The sequence below is a fragment of the Manis pentadactyla genome, chromosome 14 (genome assembly GCF_030020395.1).
Source record: "Manis pentadactyla isolate mManPen7 chromosome 14, mManPen7.hap1, whole genome shotgun sequence".
In the NCBI taxonomy this organism is placed as follows: Eukaryota; Metazoa; Chordata; class Mammalia; order Pholidota; family Manidae; genus Manis; species Manis pentadactyla.
In genome coordinates this window covers 29,828,443-29,846,932 of record NC_080032.1, presented here as the reverse complement: position 1 = coordinate 29,846,932, position 18,490 = coordinate 29,828,443, and the positions used below count along the sequence as shown (strand labels likewise).

Sequence of the window (18,490 nt, the reverse complement as noted above, 5' to 3'; positions counted from 1 at the left end):
GCAAAGTTAAGAAACTCAGAGAAGGAAATAGAAGGCGGCAGACAAAGCCAAGCAAGGGGATGACACTGACACATCCTGAAAAGGGACAGGGTGGAAAGAAACCGAAGGACACTCCAGCCAGGCATAAGCAGCCATGGAGCAGTGACCAAGGTGGTGGCAGTGCAGGCCAGGTGGCAGAGTTAACTGGCGTGATTTGTTAGATGAAGCAGTTGGGCAAAGTGTACCTGCAGCCTGAGAACTTACCATCCCCCTGACTTAGCAACTTCATATCTAGGAATCTAACAGAGGGAAATAATTACCTTGGGTGAAATGATATAGTTGTGAGAATGGTCAGCACAGTGCAGTTTATAGTTGGGAAAGCCTGGAAACAAAATCCAACCAGCAACAGTTTCTATGAGACAAGAGATTTCTCCAGGCTCTACCTAACCCAGCTGCAGGCAGGCAGGGTGTGCACGTACAAGTGCTGTCCTCAGCAGCCTTCCACCCTGAAGCATCTCTCTGCTGCACCCACATGTTCTTTTTCTACAGGGCGCTGGGCCAAACCCTGATTTCTAACTGGAAGCCCGCAGTTCCTGAGATCCCGATACTGTGTCAGCACATGGCCTTGGGAGGAGGACGCTGACTTTACAAAGGAGCCAGCTGAGAAGGGACCCCCTTTGACCTGCTCCTTCCCTCAGAGCAGACCAGTGACAGCTCCACAGCCCCAAAGCAAAAGGAAGGAACAGCAGGACTGCAAACTGGCTTGCAGGAGAGCTACTGCTTGTACTTCTGCTCAGCAATCCTGAGCCATTCACGGCACTTTCCTCACCTGAGCACTTTCAGCACCTCACCTGGAAGATTAATTCCTAGGATCTATGGTGGGGTTTGGAAATGGAACCCTGGAGGGGTTGCCTTATCATTCACTCTGCAGGACAGACCCAATTCTGAGATTCTGTCAGCTAATGGACAAAAGCAGAGCCCATGTTTCAGGGCCTTGACCTTGAAGAGAAAGAACAATTTAAAGTTGACCTGGAACCTCATGGGTCTGAAATGCTAAAGAATGGACCTGGGCAGACAGTCCCACCTCTCCCAGGAAGTGTTCCCACTGTCTGCCAGCTGGGCAATCAGTCCCCCTGGTGCCAAGAGCATTTTGCCCCCTACTCATTTCCAACCCACCACAGCTCTTGGTGCTCCTACTTCAAAGGAGTTCTCAGATCCACTTGCCTTTCTCCATGTGTACTCCTAAGCCACCATTGCAATCACCTGAATCTCTGCAGATAAACCTCCCTCTGTCTCTCTTGCCTCCTTGCTTCAATTTTCCACACAGTAGCTGGAGTGATTTATTAAAAACAAGAGCCTTCGGTAAAAACCTTCCATGGTTCCCAGAACTCTGAGAATCAAGTTTGGTCCATGCCGGCCTGCAACTGGCTTGCTACCCCCTCACTGGCCCTTCTCCTGCCTCTGTGCCTCCAGGCCCCCCACTGGACCATGCTCTTCCCACCTTGGTGCCTTTTCATGCGCTCCTCTGTAGAAAAAGAGCCTCTGGGCCCTCTCTTGTGCCCACCTGCCCTGGGAGCTGATGTCTGCTTAACCTACATGTGTCAGCAGAAGTTCTCCTCCTCCAGAGGCTTGGGCTCCCCAGACTGGGCGAGGTCACGCACTCCCAGCACTTCACGGCCTGTCCACAGTGTCAGTCAACCATCTTGTGACGGTATGTGCCAGTCTCTCACCTTCACACACAAACTACAGGCTTGGTCTCTGCTGTATCCCAAGCCCTTGTACAGTTCCTGGCACATGGGAGGCCTATGGTCAGCACTTGTTAAACCAGTGGGCCTACATGCCAGTCTGTTGAGTGTACATGGGGCACCAGGGTTACACCAAGCCATCAGGGCTGAGGAGCCTTTGAGCCATGGGCTTCCTACTTAGATGCATACTTTGCAGGCATGCCTTGTTCAAAGAAAATGTGATACGCTAAAATTTCAAAACAGTTTTGTCCAACACTGATAGTACAAAATGGGGTGTGCCCAAACGTGCTTCTCTAATCTGCCATAGGGGCAGGGAGGGAGTAAAATATAACCCCTGCAGCCATCCCATTTTTATCATAGTGTGGTGTGAATTTTACATTTAACAAACTCAAATATGATTTAAATATTCACATTCTAACTGCCTCGGTGAATCAGCGACTTTGAATTGTACTAAATCTGTAATTCATTAACTCACTGTGGTTACAGAAATAAATCCATGCCCTTGAAGCTTCCCATTCTCATGGGCAGTCTCGGGAAGAAAGCGAACAGGAAGAGTATGATTATATAATGCGCACAGCTGCCAAGTGAGCTTGATGACTCCATCTGGAGCTCTGACAGTCAGAAGACAAGGGGTTTTCAATCCTGTCATATTTCTCTTAACTGGGGTCTCCCATTCTCCGTGGACTTCAAAGGCCCTAGTGAGGAGATGCCACTGTGCAAGGCACTCTCCAGCTGTTGGATGTAAAGGAACAAGACAGGTCCATTTGGTCCAAGGAAACAAGTCACATCTCCAAATTACTAAATTATTTTCTATCATCTCCAAAGGATAACAATATCACTGATTTCCTGAAAACAAAGAGTTGCTGAAGCTTAAAAGGTGATGTTTTAAATTTCTTATCCTTAGCTCTTGATGACATGTAATCACTAATGGCTTAATCTTTCCAATAAGTTGACATGAATGAAACTAGAGAAACAGCCTGTTTAGGCCAAGGAGACATAGCTGAGAGGTGGAGATAATGTGGAGGAAGAAATGAGTTGGTCCTAAGAGGCTTAATTCAGAATCTCCAAGACACGTTGGGAGTCAGAAACATGAAGGAAGATTCATGACCCTTTTCTAAAAGGGTCAGCAAGATGGATGAAGGTAAACTTAGGGTATCTACTCCTGATGAATAATGCATCCTGCTGGAGTAGAGGCATTCACCCCATCTCAGCTGTGTGTCAACCAGTAATGGAGAATGACATCCACAGAGCATGGCACGCAAAATGCGGCACTTTCTGTGTCAAAAGAGCAAATACTACAAATTGCGGACCTTTGTACTGCAGCCTTTTGTCTTGAGGCAATCCAGTTTTGTTTCTGAGTGTTGCTAGGGGCCATCAGCAGCTTTAGTCACTTGGTCAGCCTCAGGCTGCACAGCCTGGATGCTGGCCCTCTTCTCTCCTCAGCTGCCCTCAGCTGAGGATAATGGGCTCCAAGTGACTGTCATTTCCACAGTAGCAGCCAGAGACCAAGCCCACCCCATGAACGCACAGCTCAGCCAGCCCTTCTTCCCAAAGACCTCCAGTGGAGGCGATGGGATGGGCAGAAGACCTGCTAGTCAGGTTACCAGGTTAACTCACATATGTATTTTTTCCTGTGGTAAACTCACAAGGTATTACAATTCTGTTAATTTACTGTTCAATCTGCATGTTCAGAAACTTAATGCTAGAAAGAAGGCTTTCAAATCCTTGGAGATGGGTTTTGAAGACCTGACTGGGCCAGCTTCTCAGAGTGGGAGGGATACGAGATCATCTGGTGATAACATGCTTTTAATGACAGTCCCTAAAGGGACAGGAGGCCAGCCTCAGGAATCTGATCTGTGGCTGCCTGAGGACAAATGGCCTGTCAATGGCTCCAGTCCAATCCTCACCCTAATTCAAAAGCACTGTCCTTCTCTCTCTGCAGGGCATTAATGTGTAATTGATGACACAGTAATTTTATTTATGGGCCACCTCCACCTGCACAAAGTACCTCCCCCCACTTTGAGAAGTCGCACCTTCTCAAGAAACCTCTGTGGGGAGAACCAGCAATCTCCTACCGCTAGAGACAACATATGACAGGGAGTGCTGCCCCAGAGCCTGGCAGCTTCTCAGGGGATTCCATGCAGAAAGACTGATGCTCTCCGAAATGTATTCATCGAATGTCAAATGCTCTGACACTGAAAGATCAGCAGCCTGTGGGAGTCAGCAGGCTCTGAGCATGGAAGCGGCGCCAGGCTTGGGACAGCATTGCCCAGGGAGGGGGCAGGATCCACGGCTCTCTCCCCTCCAGGTTAGACAGCTGAAAAGGCACCCCTGGCCATCCAGGTTGGCAGCTAGACTCACCACTGTGCCCTGCTTTTAACGCCTGCAACATCCCTGGAAGCTGGGTGAGGTGGGCATTATGGGCGTCGCCAGAGCCTCTATACAGCAGCTGTGCTGGCCCAGGGAAAATTGAGGCCCCTGGAGTCACACATACGTCCTGATCCTCAGGCTGCTCTCATCCTTTCCTTCTCCAAGGCCAGGCCGACAGGGCCCCGGGGACTGAGTAAGCAGTCAGGCTGTTCCTGGGGAATGCGACACCTCAGCTGGGCCACCAGCTGCCAGAAACAGTTCTGGTGTTACCATGGGGAAGAACCAAAGCCAGGCTCATCCGTTTCACTCTAAACACACACTTTTCTTTTCTCTAATACTAGTTTCTCCTAAGCACGCACACACAGGGCTTGCCCACATTTTCATCTTCACTCACAACTCGGATCATGTCACACCCCTCTGATGCTCTGAGTCAAGCCCCACTTCCCCAGAGGCCCTGCTTGGGCAGCCTGCTCTCCCCAGCCTCGTCCCATGCAGGGTCCTCCCGGCTCCAGGCTCCATCACGCTGCTGTCTTCTCCCCCACATCTGCTGTGCCCCTCCCAGCACAGGGCCTTTGTACACCTTGTCCCTCTGGCTGGAATGCTCTTGGCAAACCAACTCCCATCCCCTTGCCTAATTAACTTCACATCTGAACTTCTGCATTATGTACAGGCTGAGTGGAGATCTCAGCAAGAATTACACTGCATCAGTCAAAAAGCCCTGCAGCAGCACTGATTTGAACACGACCTCATCCCATAATTTCCTAACATGCCAGAAGCATCCCTGGGACCACATTTCTTAGACCAAAAGAAAGGGAGTATCTTTGATAGGAAAGGGTCTCACCACTTAAAATGGGAAATTTCTTTGTTCCTGGGCATTAAAAGCATACTTATCTTTTCACTCAACACAAAGCCTGTGTAAACAGGGTAATAATTTTAGAATCTGAAAAATGGCACCCCAGTACTCATGTGATAGCCGTGAATTAGTTATAACAAGCTATTTTAGATTCCAGTCATGAATAAGTTATAACCCATTCACATTTGGTTCTCTCATGCCACAAGCAAGCAGAGCAACTGGAGGCTGGCTGCTCACTCTGCGTGCCCTCTAAAGAGCCAGTGACCCCACAGGAGTGCCTGTCTGGAACAGACTAGCGTCTGAGTGTTCTGGGCACAGGGACCTCTGTGGCTCTTTTGCGGGAACTTTCTGTGCTGCTCTGGTATCCTAGAGCTTAAACACTGCTATGGAGAAAATGAAGGTTGGCCAGGGACAAAGGCAGCAAGTATAGAGTTAAAGGCAAGAGAAGAACAGATACAAATGATGCCCAGCAGAAGATAAGTGCCCTAGAGAGTAGAGGGTGGAAGAAATGTTCAAAATCAGCTATTCCAACACCTGTGTATTTCAAGGTTAAGAAAACTGAGGCCCAAGGAAGATTTGCTTACCAACATGGGATAAGAAAGACCAAAATGGATAGACTCGGGAGGGGTTATACAGTGTTTGGGGCTACAGCCAAACCCCATCGTGTCACCCACATCGTCATCTTATCTAACTCAGAGTTCTCACAAGTGCCAAACTCTATCACTTATGGTGTAGGGAATATGGTAAGGGCTCCATAAATGCTATATATAATCCTTTATGTAAATATTGGGCAAGTTATATAAATATATCTCCAAGTTGCTTTGTTAGTCCTACCCTAGGGCATTTCCTGAACATCACCTAAGCATGGAAATGACGTAGCAAAAAAAATCCAGTTACTTCCAAAGAGGGAACCATAAAAGCAAATAGAAGCATTTCCTGCTGGCCTTTATCTTCCATTTTCACTGGAGAGGAGCCATTCAGGGAAGTCAGGCAGAGCAGGACATCCTAAGGGATAGTAAAACCTACTTCTTACTTTGAAGCAATCTATAGTACTCTGCAAGAAGCTAAAAAGGTCGAAGGCTAATTAGGCCATCAACTCTCAATCCAAAATACCTGTTTATAGGAAAGGAAATTTCCTGTCTCTGAAAATCAATACTGGTGCTATTCTGAATTCAAACCAATCCTGGATAGAGAAACTGTTTTAAGTTGCAGGACCCCACTATTTCTATCTGTACATGTATTTAAGGAATTCAACCAGTAAGTTATTTGAGAATACCCAAGAGTGAGGGCACCGAGAAAAAGCACCTCATTGCAAGGGAGAATAAGCATTCAACCACCACTCCAGAAATATCTTGGTAAAAAGAATGAACACCATTATAGAGAGGAAGCAAAAAAATGTTGAAAGCAAAAGGTGCAATTATGTTTTAAAGTAACAAAAAATCTTGTTCATTAATTATTCTTAAAGAATTAGAATTTTTTAAAAAATGGATAAAACGTGTGGTTAAGTACTTAGCACAAGAGCCAGAATCTTGGGGTTCAGTCTAACATGGTCATGTTCAAGGTGTAGACTTTCTAAGCCCTCCAATGTACAGAACACTAGTATTATCTACATGACATTGTGGCTGGCAGGATAAAATGAGCTATTTCAGATAAAACACCTGGCAGTATGTCTAGCATATTGTGATAAAGTGGTAACTGAACTGTATTTGGACTCACCCAAATGTGAAAACTTTGGATGGAGGTGTTTGGTGGGGTTCTGCCCAATGAAGGGGTAGGCAACATACATATTTTAATAGGTATGTCTCTATAAAATAAGAAAATTCCAATAGGAAAAAAAGTATCTTATTTTTTTGCAAGGTAACCACTTTACAAGGTAATCTGAACATCTAACAATTAGAGGTTAGTATGGTACATATAAACTATGAAGTAATTGAAAATGAGGACATAGATCTATATTTATTGACAAGGCAACATGTCTCTGATAGGTTATATTTAAAAATATATTAAAAGCTGTATATGTAATATAATATTTTTGTACATATAAGTAGAGAAAAAATCTATAAGGATAAACAACAAAATGATAAAAGGCTTTATCTATAGATGTATTGTGGGTGATTTTTATTTTTTAAAAACTCCATTTTGGTACTACCTAAAGCTTCTTTAATGATAAACATATATTACTTCATAGTCAGAAAAAAATTATAAAGTGATTTTTTTAAAAAAGCTAATCAGAAACTATCCACTAGCAAAGTGGTATCATATGTTTTAATTATATTTGTTTCAGAGTAGTCCTGGATTGCTAGAATTGTAATTAGTTTACGAGAACCAAGAATTATTAACCGGAAGGCAATTTTTACAAAAAGCAACAATTTAGTGTCCCTGAAATATGCAGAATACAATGAGTGCTTGAGTACTCCCCAACCCCCATGCATTATACATTCCTGTAATTCTCTGACATTATCCGTCATAAAATATAAGTCCCATCCACGATTCTTTAGAAACTGACACCCATTTCTTTCTGGAAAAATGTACGGTCTAACATTAAAGTTGTAATAGATGTGATTAGAGAGATTGGCAATTAGACATGGAAATAATGATACATGGCTGTCTGGGAAGTCTGTAGTCACTGGAGGCCTACATGATAGATTTCTTAACCACATTTCTCTGCAGTCTGATTATTTCATACTTTAAGAGTTTCTATTCAGCTTCTACTTAAAAACCATGTCAGGTATCTGCACACTAGTAGAGGCTTGGTCCCTCCTTTTTGAAATGTCTCAGGAAGAAAGCACGTCTGCTTCACATTGTCTAAAAATGTCTCTAAAGTTGTGCAGACCAAAGTGGGCAAATGCATGAGCTCCCACAGTTTGAAATCATACAGTATCTTCTGGGTCTCCTAGAACACTAGGTGACTTAATAGCCAGAATGCCCACCCAGTACAGGCTCAGGTCAGTAGTATCAAAGAGAAAGTCTTAAGAGATGAACTGCTCCTAGGGGAGGAGGTGACCAAACGGCTGGTGGGCTGTGGTCGCTATGCCCAGCCCTTCTGGCCCTCACTGTGTCCCTCCTGCCCTCTCCGGGCAGCCTCCAGGGTGACTGCCTCTGGAAAAGATTGCCCAAAAGCCCTCATTTCATAAGCTAGAGTCAAAAACATTTGCAACCAAATAGAGATGCTATTTGTGAACCTCTAACAAGCTTGTCATTTACCAAGATGACCCTGAGCCAACAATTTATAAACATGTAAGTCTTACAATTTCTCATACAAACAGCTCTACCTAGCAATATTTTCCTTTCAGAAGAGACACAAGCAGGCCATGTCTGTTTAGCGTTTCTATTTCTACACCTGATTGTGATTACTGCAGACTTTGTATACTGGTTGATAAAAAGACAGAATGACCCAAGTGTCAAACTGTCTTTTTACACTAATGAAATAGGAGATACTTTTTAAATCTTAGTGCTTGATGATCACAATCTAAATTGTATTTCCTAGGCTGAGAAGACTTCTTTACTGGCCTTAAAAATATCCCTGTATATGGTTTGCCAAACAGATGAACCAGTTCAACTGATTTAACTGATATAAGGTTTCTTTTATCCATCCATTTTTGGGGCCCAGCTAATTATAGTATAGATTTAAGGATAGAAAGGTATCATCAACTGAAGCTCTATACACTATAATTAAGCCATATTTTTCTTTTATTACTTACGAAAGGTAAAACTCAGCTGTTTCTTTAGTGCTAACAGAACATACTTAGCTAAACCCTTACTGGGTACCTGAGAAGACGAATATGTATGGAGAAAAGAGACTTTATCCTTGATACAGTCAAAAGAGCTCTATCCAGCCCTAGCCGCGTCAGCTTAGGCAGAATTGTAATATTGCTGGGCAGTCAAGCAAAAGCAAGTCATCTCTCTGACTTGCCCATCTATAAAATGGGCCCATACTAATTATTTCAGAAGAGTTTAAACAGGGAGGTCATTAGAAACCTTTGAAATTATTTAAACAGCCCAAGAATAGCCAATTCAAAAGCTAAAGTCACCATGCCAGTCATTTTAGTAATTACATATCCTCTGGTGATCATTAACAAAATATTGTTTTCATTAGACATTTATTTCTATGGAATGACAAGGCTTGAGTACCAATATTTTAAAAATAAGATAAACTTATTCCTTTAAGAAGGCATTTACCTAGATCTTCATCCCCTAACACTTGTTTTTTTGATGGCTTCAGCATGTCCACCTAAGGTTGACTGACCCTTGGATTTTCCATCTAGTCATCTGACAGTTCCAACATCAGATTATTCTTTAAAAGTTTCCTTGAGCTTCCTGTGCTGTGTAAATAAATAAGCCACATTTACTGGTGACATTTCAGGCTAGCTCCCAGAAAGTTCTTTTTCTTCACAATGATTATTATGTCAGGGAATGAGAGATTTCCCAGCATCTTATATTCTAGTCTCTAAGTTGGCGGGGTAGGCGGAGAAACTTCCCAGAAAACATCAATCCATTTAAAGCAGGTCTGTCATTTAAAACTAACAAGCAACCCTGAGATCCAGAGGAGTAGGTGTGAGAAGGATGCCGAGAATGCAGGAGCCCTGCATGTTACCTGAAGGCTTGTTCTCGAAACAAATTGGATTGTATTAGATAAATGAGCCATTAATACACTAACCCAGTAGAAATAAGTAAGTGAACTAAGAGGTAGGGAAGCTATATTCCATAGATTATATATCACCTGTGGGAGGAGAGCACAAAAAAGTCAGGGAAAGTGAACAATCACCGCATGTTTTGCTCCTTGGGGTTTTTTGAAGAATGGGATGCAAGTAGTGTTTTCTTACTCTGTCTTGGACCTTGCTAGAGGCCATGGTTTCTCATTTGCATTCTTGTCACTTTTTCCATCCATACAACTGCCTTTGTTCTCCTCTTGGATATGACCACATGCCCCCACAATGGGACTAATTATAATCCTTGGTTTGTGGCACACTCTTTCAGGGCTCACTTTTTAGATTCTTTTAGTAATAAGCACCCCTGGTATTCACATTTCTGGAACTCAGCAATTTTGGTTCAGAGTGCCCACATTTTCCATTTGGAGTCCAAAACTCTTAGGCTGGGTGTTCCAGCTTCTCCTAGTTGATCCAACTTCGGTTCAGTTTATTGGTCAGCAGGGAGCCTGTGGAGTTTGTTTTTCCTTCTACTTTTCATAATCGGCAGGATGGTCACCGCCCATCATTCAGGGCAGACGCTTTCCTTGCTGGTCGTGAGAGGAGACGAAGCAGCTTTGATCTCAGTGCAACAGTTGCTATGTGCATGCCCTGTGATGCTTCTCAGCTGGCTCTACCCTGCTTTTCTAGGGTGTGACTGCTCTGAACTGTGCTCACAGTGATGCTGTTGGATGACAGTCTGTTCCATCTCTGCCAGCTAGGCCCTAACATGGCCTCTGGGTTAGTGTAAGGCATCTGGACAAGAAAGTAGTCAAAGGCATTTTTTTTAATCATGAAAAGCTGAAAGATCATAATAATAGTAATTATGGCTGTTATTTACCAACTGTCTATGTGTAAGGCTCATAGATAATCACTTAATTCTTGAAATAATCATGCAAATAAGTATGATTATGCCTATTTTTAAAGGAACTACAGCTCAGAGGAGTAAGACATTTGCCTAAATTTATAAGCATTAAATGCAAAAGCTAAATGCACATATTTTGTCAAAGGCTGGCACCTCCTCTGCCGTGGGCCTTCCTAACATGTTCTCCAATTCCAACTTTGATGGGAGCCAGGTCTCTGGGCAGCTCTGAGAGAAGTTGTCAGGGCTGGTTGTTCACTGTGCGCTGTGGAGCAGTCCAGTCCAGGGTGCCCATGATAGAATGGAGTGGTCCTGGTGATGCTGATGATGTTGCCACTTACCTCCTGTATGGTGTTAGGTACAGTGTTGAGTGCCTTTTATGCTCTATCTTATAAAATCCCCATACCAGCTGTAGGAAATAGGTACCCATTATCTTCCCACATTATGTATTGGGAAACAGAGGCATAGAGAGCTGGGATTTTTGCCTTATTGAGACCAAACATAAAGTTGGCATTTTCCTGCTGCTTTGTAGCTCCCTGTTCTTCTTTTTTAAGGAGGGAGAAATTGTGTTAACATAAGCCTACATTTTTAGTCATTTAAATGGGGGCCACCCTATTGGGCAGTACAGATTTAAAGCCTTTAGAACTATTTGCTTAATCCAATGTGGACGGTCATCCAAAAAGGTTTCCTTGGCTCCCAGGTATACCACTACAGTGTGTGCTGTGGTCTCTTCTCACTTTGCACTGCAAGAATAATTTAACACTTATATTTGAAATGTCATCATCATCATACTATCCCATTTTATGTCTTCATAACACATCACTACCTAAAATTAGGTCATTTATTTATCTTTCTTACATTACTAGAATGTAAACTCCTGAGAACAAGGGCCTGTCTGTTCCCTGCTATAGCATTAGCACCTTGAAAGATGAATGCCTCCTTCTACTAATCTGAGCTGTCCCTTTAAGAAGGGTTCTCTATAGTTGAGAATTAGTGGTGATCTCACCCTATCTCTGGTCTGACATCCACTCCCTACCTAAGTTAGGCAGTGTATTTTGTATTGGTGAACATCAGAGGGCATGGAAATATTTTTCTTGTTGGCATGGGAATAAGGTAGAGGGAAGGGTAGCTAGTTCATGCATGCCTTTGGGGGAATCTCTCAAATAAAAAGACCAAAAAACTATCAAGCCATGCAAAAATGAAATGAAGTTTAATTTCAGTGGGAGGGAAAGTGTGGGCTTGTTCAGGACATTCTGCAAAGTTTGTGACATACAAGATCTTACTGGATGCAGCTTATTTACACCTGGAAAAGTTATTTGTGTTATGAGCCAACCATGTAAGTTCCTAGTGCTGACACTGGCACGGCATCAAACTTGAGCTGTGGCTGTGACACACAAAAAAGAAGTGCTCAGTTCACACCTTACAAACTTTCCAGTGAGTCAGAAACTCAGAAATTCAGGAAGTGCTCATGCTGAGCTTTGATGATATTTTTTCTGGTCCATGGTGAAATGAGAGAAATGCAGACAATGCAGTGAATTTTCTGTAAAGCTAACTTTATTTAACTCAAAGGACAATTCCTTACTTTCATTTTAGAATCTTCCAATTAAAAAACACACTGTTCCATGAGTTCTAAAAGCCTGGGAACCACTTGAAATTCTCTCAAACTACTTGAGATTATGGTGATTGCCAGAAGCTTAACATCATCATCGATTTTGTTTTCTAATTTATCTTTTGATATTTACAATAGGCTGAGCAACCAATCCTTTCAAATATGCACCTGGAGGTTAAGGCTCAAACCAGCACATGTTCTAAAGTGCCCACTGTGTACTCAGTCTTGTGTCTACAATTTACTGGGGATGTGAGACTCAGCTACTAAAGTAGGAAGGAAAAGTATAGTTAAATCCTCATGAGATGTATGCCAAGTACAGGAGCCTAGGGAAGGTAACCCATGAAGGTTCAAACCCCCACAGCATCTGGAGTTCCTCCTTGCTACCTGCCCATCTCCCATAGGAGGCTGAGTAAAGGGCTGCAGCAGGGACAGTATCTCAATCATGTCAGCAGTCCTGGCACTTTCTACACTGCCAGCACATGCAGATGCCTAATGAACTTTGAGTGAATAAGGACTGCAATGACCAACATAGTTTGTTTTGAAGAGGCTGGGATTAGAGCTGAGCCTTAAGGATGGGCAGGGTTTACACAGAGGAGGTGACCTAAAAGATGGGCAAGGTTTACACAGGAGGAGGTATTTCTGGTAAGGTGAACGTGAATGAAGCTTTAGAAGTAGCAGTGAGATCATATTGGACATAGAAAGAACATTCTGGGGAGTGGTAGAAAATAGGGTCAGACTTCAGTTGCTTATTAAACTCTGCTCAGAGAAGTTGAGATGAAAGAGACAGGAAATATTGAAAAGCCAAATTTTTACCCAATAGAGGCAAAACTCCTATTACAGGGAGTTTAGTCTAGTAGGATAATGTGGGATGGGAGGAAGGCAGGTGATATCCTTTAGCTCTGGGGAGAGAGCGTAGATATAGAGTCACCTTGTACTGTGAGCTACATGGCCTGTGCCAGCTATGCAATTCATAAACACTCCAAGGAGTAGATATTGTTACCTCTATTTTACACAGTCACAAACAAGCTCAGAAGGGACTGGTACCTTCCTTAAAGTCATAGCTAGCAAGTGGCAGGGTTGGGATTCAACCCAAACGAGGCTGACTCCAAAGCGCACACCCTTAGTCATGAACTCTGCTCCTCTCCCTAACGATGATGGAAGGCGGCAGGCAGCTCACCACCATTTGAAAGTGCATGCCCTAACACCGCAGGAGGTCGCTTGCCACCCCCACCCCCACTTCCATTCGTTACACATCCTCTTCTGCCCCTTTCTTTTCCTGAATCTTAAGCTTCTTGGGTCTGTTCTTTTCGCTTGGTACTAACTACTAGAATTCTGGTGCTTACTCTGGAGGATGCTGTTTGTGAAGAAAAATATCTCAGAATCACAGAAAATGTTTGCTTCTAAAGCTGCAGAAAAGCAGACACTCTTCTGGGTTAAGAAACTAGTTCTGTTAAAGAACAAGCTTATTCTGCTATCCTATGTAGAAATGTGTATAAAACTGTGTATTTCTATTTTATTACCAAACAAGTATTTTAAGACATCTGGAGTTTAGAGATTGTTGCTGATTCATTTAAAATGTAACTTCTAATTTCTAAACATTTGCTTTTCCAATTGGTTGACTTACTTGATAGTTTATTGTCTGAATAATACAATTTCAAGAGACATTCTCTTTTTTGGAGATTTCCTGGTTAGAGCGGGGGGGGGCATTTTTTTTCTTTGTATAGATTAAAATAACTGTGGGCACTAACAAATTCTTCATTTGGATTGAGTTTGAGCCTGCCCATTCAGCGCAACAGCTGGTGCTGCGACTCCCGTGGAGCAGAAAAAGGAAGACAGACTCCTTGCTAAGGCAAAGATAATCTGGCAAAGAGCGGTAGAAGTAATGCCATTTGGGTGTTGGTGAAGAACTGGCTACTTCTGCTATCTGACTCTAACTTGCTTTACACAAACATTTCTTTTTCTCAGAGAATCCACATGGTTATTGTTCTGTGGCTCATGCAAGATAGGGTTTTGTTGTTGTGGTGGTGGTCCAAAGAATGTATGGTGTTAGTGTGTAATTTTTTGATTTGAGACAACTATAAGCAGCCAGAATTAAAGGAAGAACATAGGGAATCCATCTTCCTGATGAACTCCATTTGAGAGTTGATCAAGTTGGAGCAGTGTTTCTCATCCAGGGCATTTGTTTCCCCAGATCTGGCAATGTCTGGAGACATTCTGGTTGCCACAACTGGGGTAGGAGCACTTCTGGCATCTGGTGGGTAGGGATCAGGGATGCTGCTAAACAGACCCCACAACAAAGAACAATCCAGCCTGAAATAGTAGTGCTGCGGTTGAGAAACCCTGGGGTAGAGTCTACCTAATTTGAGGCAGGCCTTTTCCCTTTTGACTTGAGGTTTACTCTGCTCTCCGTGGGTTGCCTGGATTGCCAGTAACCGTGGGGTGGCTGAAGCTCTCAGGAGGGACAAGGCCCTGCCATATACAGCTTCCTATAACAGAAGCTGCAGACACTGGAGGAAAAGGCTGCTGTCAGTGCAATACTACTAGGGTGCTTACTTGAGACAGTTTCTCCTCCACATCTTCAGTTCCTGGTAAGGCACTTGTGCAGAAAGGCTCTGCTTTACCCACTTCACTTGCTGGTCAGAAAATATGCTTTTCCTTTCTTTTGCTTAGAAGAAAAGGGCTGTGTGTAAACTCCAATTTGCTTAAGAATGTAATAATTTTCTTCTTGTTACTTGGCAGTATGAGATTTTGTCTTTCTCCTAAGACTGCTTAAATGAACTGAGAAATGGAAAGGGTGAATGTAAGAGAATTCTGGAATTCTGAATAAGGACTCTAGTATTACAGTTATACAAGCTGGTATTTCTAGAGACATTAAATGGGTTTATCAAAGCTGACCCAAAATATACTTTCCAAAGGAGTATTTTGATCAAGAGCAGTTAGTGAATCTCTAGGAAATTTTGATATTTAAAGGCCTTAATATTTCTTGAATACAAAGGAATTCAGTTTTAAGGAGACCACTAAATACTTACATAAATCTTATGAGGATTTTAAAGACTCCCAAGGAATCTATGAAATCAGGACAAAACTCTTAACATTCTGCATGTACTACCCCTTTAAGAAAACCTTTCCAGGCTCAGAGAAATAAAAGTACGGGCTACATAGCCACCAGGAAACCCTATTTATAAAAAGAGCCATAATTTAAACTTCTTATTTGTTCAAATATATTGGAGAAGCTAAAGAAATTAGTATTGAGGTAGCAAATCTTAAAATGGTTTTCTACTTGAAAAAGGTCTCTTCCAAAGTGAAAATAATTACTCCTGTTATAAAAATCCCCACTTAGAAATAAAATTTAAAGATACAGGTAAAATTGAAAAGCTATGTATTTGTTTTAAAAAGCTTCTCTCTAAGGACAAAAATGGAGGTATTCCAATACAACATGGGAGACCACATAGTAAAAGGAATCATAAAAGTTCTCTTCGTACTTGAGACAAGTTCTTTTGCAAGCTGTTTTGCAAATTTGCGGGTATAGAGGAAGGTTCTATTTTCCTTTCTGGGGGCATATAAAGTATCACAGTTGATTCTTTTAATAAAGAAAGCACCTTTCTTTGAGCCTCTTTGAGCCAGGCTCCATGGAGGACATCTAGAACACACCACTGAATCAGATAGACATCCTGCCATCAGAGAGCTTATGTTCTTGAGTGGGGAAGGAGAGACCACCTTACATGTACTAATTTATACAAAAAAAGTCTGCACAAAGGCTAAATTAAACTTTCTAACGTCCTTACACTTGCCTTACTCATCAGACCATGATCACCTACACCATTATTTAAGAGTAGATCAATCTAAACATCAGCATACACTACTAAAGTGAGCTATGACTTAAGAAACTAGGATCTTTGTACTTTGCTTTTTAAAAAATCTCAGTGTTACATACTGTTGTTCTATAAAGTTGCTCTACTTCCAATAGCTGAGTAATATTTTAAGATGTCCTATTTCTCTGATAAATTCTTAGTAACAGCAATTGCAGTTTTCTTTAATGTAAATGATACATATTTTCTAAAATCGCTAAATCCTTTTGGACTAGTAGAGTGCTGACCTAATTAGTTAACAATCTACATTTAAAGACTAGTAAAGAAATTAAAATTCAAATAGGGAAAAAAAAACCTTATCACCTCACAATCCCTGTGGGTCATCTTGCTAGGTACTTCTGAACACTTGTTCTTAAAGATCAAATTAAGATGACAAAATCAATCAATGTATTATGGACATCAGGTATGTTTGACAACATTTAAAACCACAACTTTAAATCTCTAATATACTGTCATTTAAAGTTACCGTTTGGAATGACTGTGTATGTGTGTGTATCAAGGTACTTAAGGCAAATCAGTAACAACTTATAATTACAGAGAAAAGATTACTAGCTTACAGAAAAGAAAGTTAGTCTCTGGTATGCAATGTCTCCACAAAAAGAGTCGATATTTGTCTGTGCCTCTATACAGTCTGTCCGGAGACAAACACATACCCTCACTGGAATACGTTATCTAGATTTTCTTTCTTACTCTTTTTTTCTGACTTTTATTCTGACTATGGACATTGTGAGAATAGAGCTCTTGGCTGAGGGAGGAACTCACATTTCTAAAGGTCCTCATGTTCCCCTATGTTGGGCTGTTTTAAAAACGTTTTTCCTTTGGTGAATAAAATGGTCGAGGCTATCTATAACCAGTCATCCTTTTCAGACTGACCTGTCCCTTCTTCCCCACGCTGTCCTTGTCCCAGATCAGCCCCTCTCCTCTAGCGAAAGGGACTCTGGAGACTGGCAGAGAGTCCTTGCAACCAGACATCTTTGGCATGCCCCAGACAGCCACTTGGTAGTTTCAAAGGACTTAATTTCCTCATCTTGCTCCTGTACCCAGTGGAAAGGCTGGCACACACATGGACAGGAATGCCAGGGATAATCAGACACGAGAGGTATGCTCCAAATTTTCCTGTGTAGCTCAACAGTGTTGTGTGAGCTGCCCCATTTGTCAGGCTCATGTTGTGGGCTGGGAGCCTTGAAGACAAAGAGAGTGGCTTATCTATCCCTTTGGAGGGGCAGCATTTATAAATTTATTGAAATCAATTTTATTCAAATGAGGAAAATAGTTTTCATGTGAACATTTTAGCAGTTTCACTGGATGTAGAAGATACACAGATACAAAGGATGACATGATGACTGTCAAAAGTACTTCTGAAATATTTTACTTCCAGATTTGGCACATTAAGTGTACCTATTTATGGAGTCCACAATGTACAGGTCAGATTGTAAATAAAGCTGTAAGGTCCTACACCTTGATCAATGCCTTCACTGTATCATCCAAAATCAAAAGAGGTACTGAAATATTAAAATGGAATAAAAAAAATAAACTGGCAGGATTTTGCAGAAACTGGACTGAAGTGGCCAGATATCCTACCTAGGGATTGGGAACATGAAAGTTTAAACAAAAAAAATATGCAACCTTCTCCTAAAAAACTGAGTAGGCTTAAGAGACTTCTGGTTACCCCTATTGCAGACATGAATATGCTAGATGGAACTGTGTCCTTTCATTGGGGAGCACTGATAAAGGGTGTCAAGGCATTTCAATCACGGGTGCAAGCAGCCTGGGTGACTAGGTTCACTCTGAGGCTCAACAGTCCACAGCATCACCTGAGCCTCCCTGCAGGGCCTTTCTAGTCTGCGGCTGCTCATGCTAGTGTACCAGGGAGGCACAGCAACTCTGGCAGGATGACACTAGCCTCAATGGCTTACCAACCTCGAACTCCATTCAGTTTTCCTCTAAGGCCCCAGGGATGGATGATCTGCTTGCCACTTGAGTTTCAGACTTGATAACCTGCACTGGAAGGTTTTGGTGGCACTCTGGGCCTCTACAGGAAGGCTGTCCACTCTAACCACAGGCTGCTGGTGGGCAGAGTTCAATGCAGCACTCTAGAATTGGCCAATGATCATCTAAACCTGCCCTGAGGTTCATCCTATAACCATGGAGGAGACATGACAACACCTCCAGGCAGCACTCAATCCACATGCCTCTGAGAAGGTCCTACCTCTGGCTTTATTTCCTCTTAGGTTTTTATTTTGTCTCCTCCTTAAAAACCTGCCTTTGTCCCCAAACAATTAAGGTTTGCCTTTTTTGCTCACCTCTGAACCCAGTCTTAATACCACAGCCTTACAATACTGATAAACCTCTGTCAAAAACTGACTGATCGCTTTCTCACTCACTTGAAACCCATCACACAATGCAGAGGCTGGGGAGAATTACCTATTCTTTCTCCCTATCAAAAAAGACCATGTTCCCTTCTCCCTTGGTCCAGTGCAACAGGGTATGTCAGTGAGCAAGCACCAAAAGCTAAAAG

General features: G+C 42.5%; 1 protein-coding gene across 4 annotated transcripts in view; it reads right to left on the bottom strand.

Annotated features, from left to right (window-relative positions):
• Positions 1–18,490, bottom strand: part of CCDC92 (coiled-coil domain containing 92) — a 28,959-nt gene that overhangs the window by 5,503 nt on the left and 4,966 nt on the right. The window contains exon 2 of one of the 4 annotated variants that reach the window (XM_036921752.2): positions 300–361. The exons of the other annotated variants lie outside the window; for them this stretch is intronic. The gene's annotated coding sequence lies outside the window, so the exon portion shown is untranslated. The remainder of the gene's footprint in view (positions 1–299; positions 362–18,490) is intronic. 4 annotated transcript variants of the gene reach the window in all.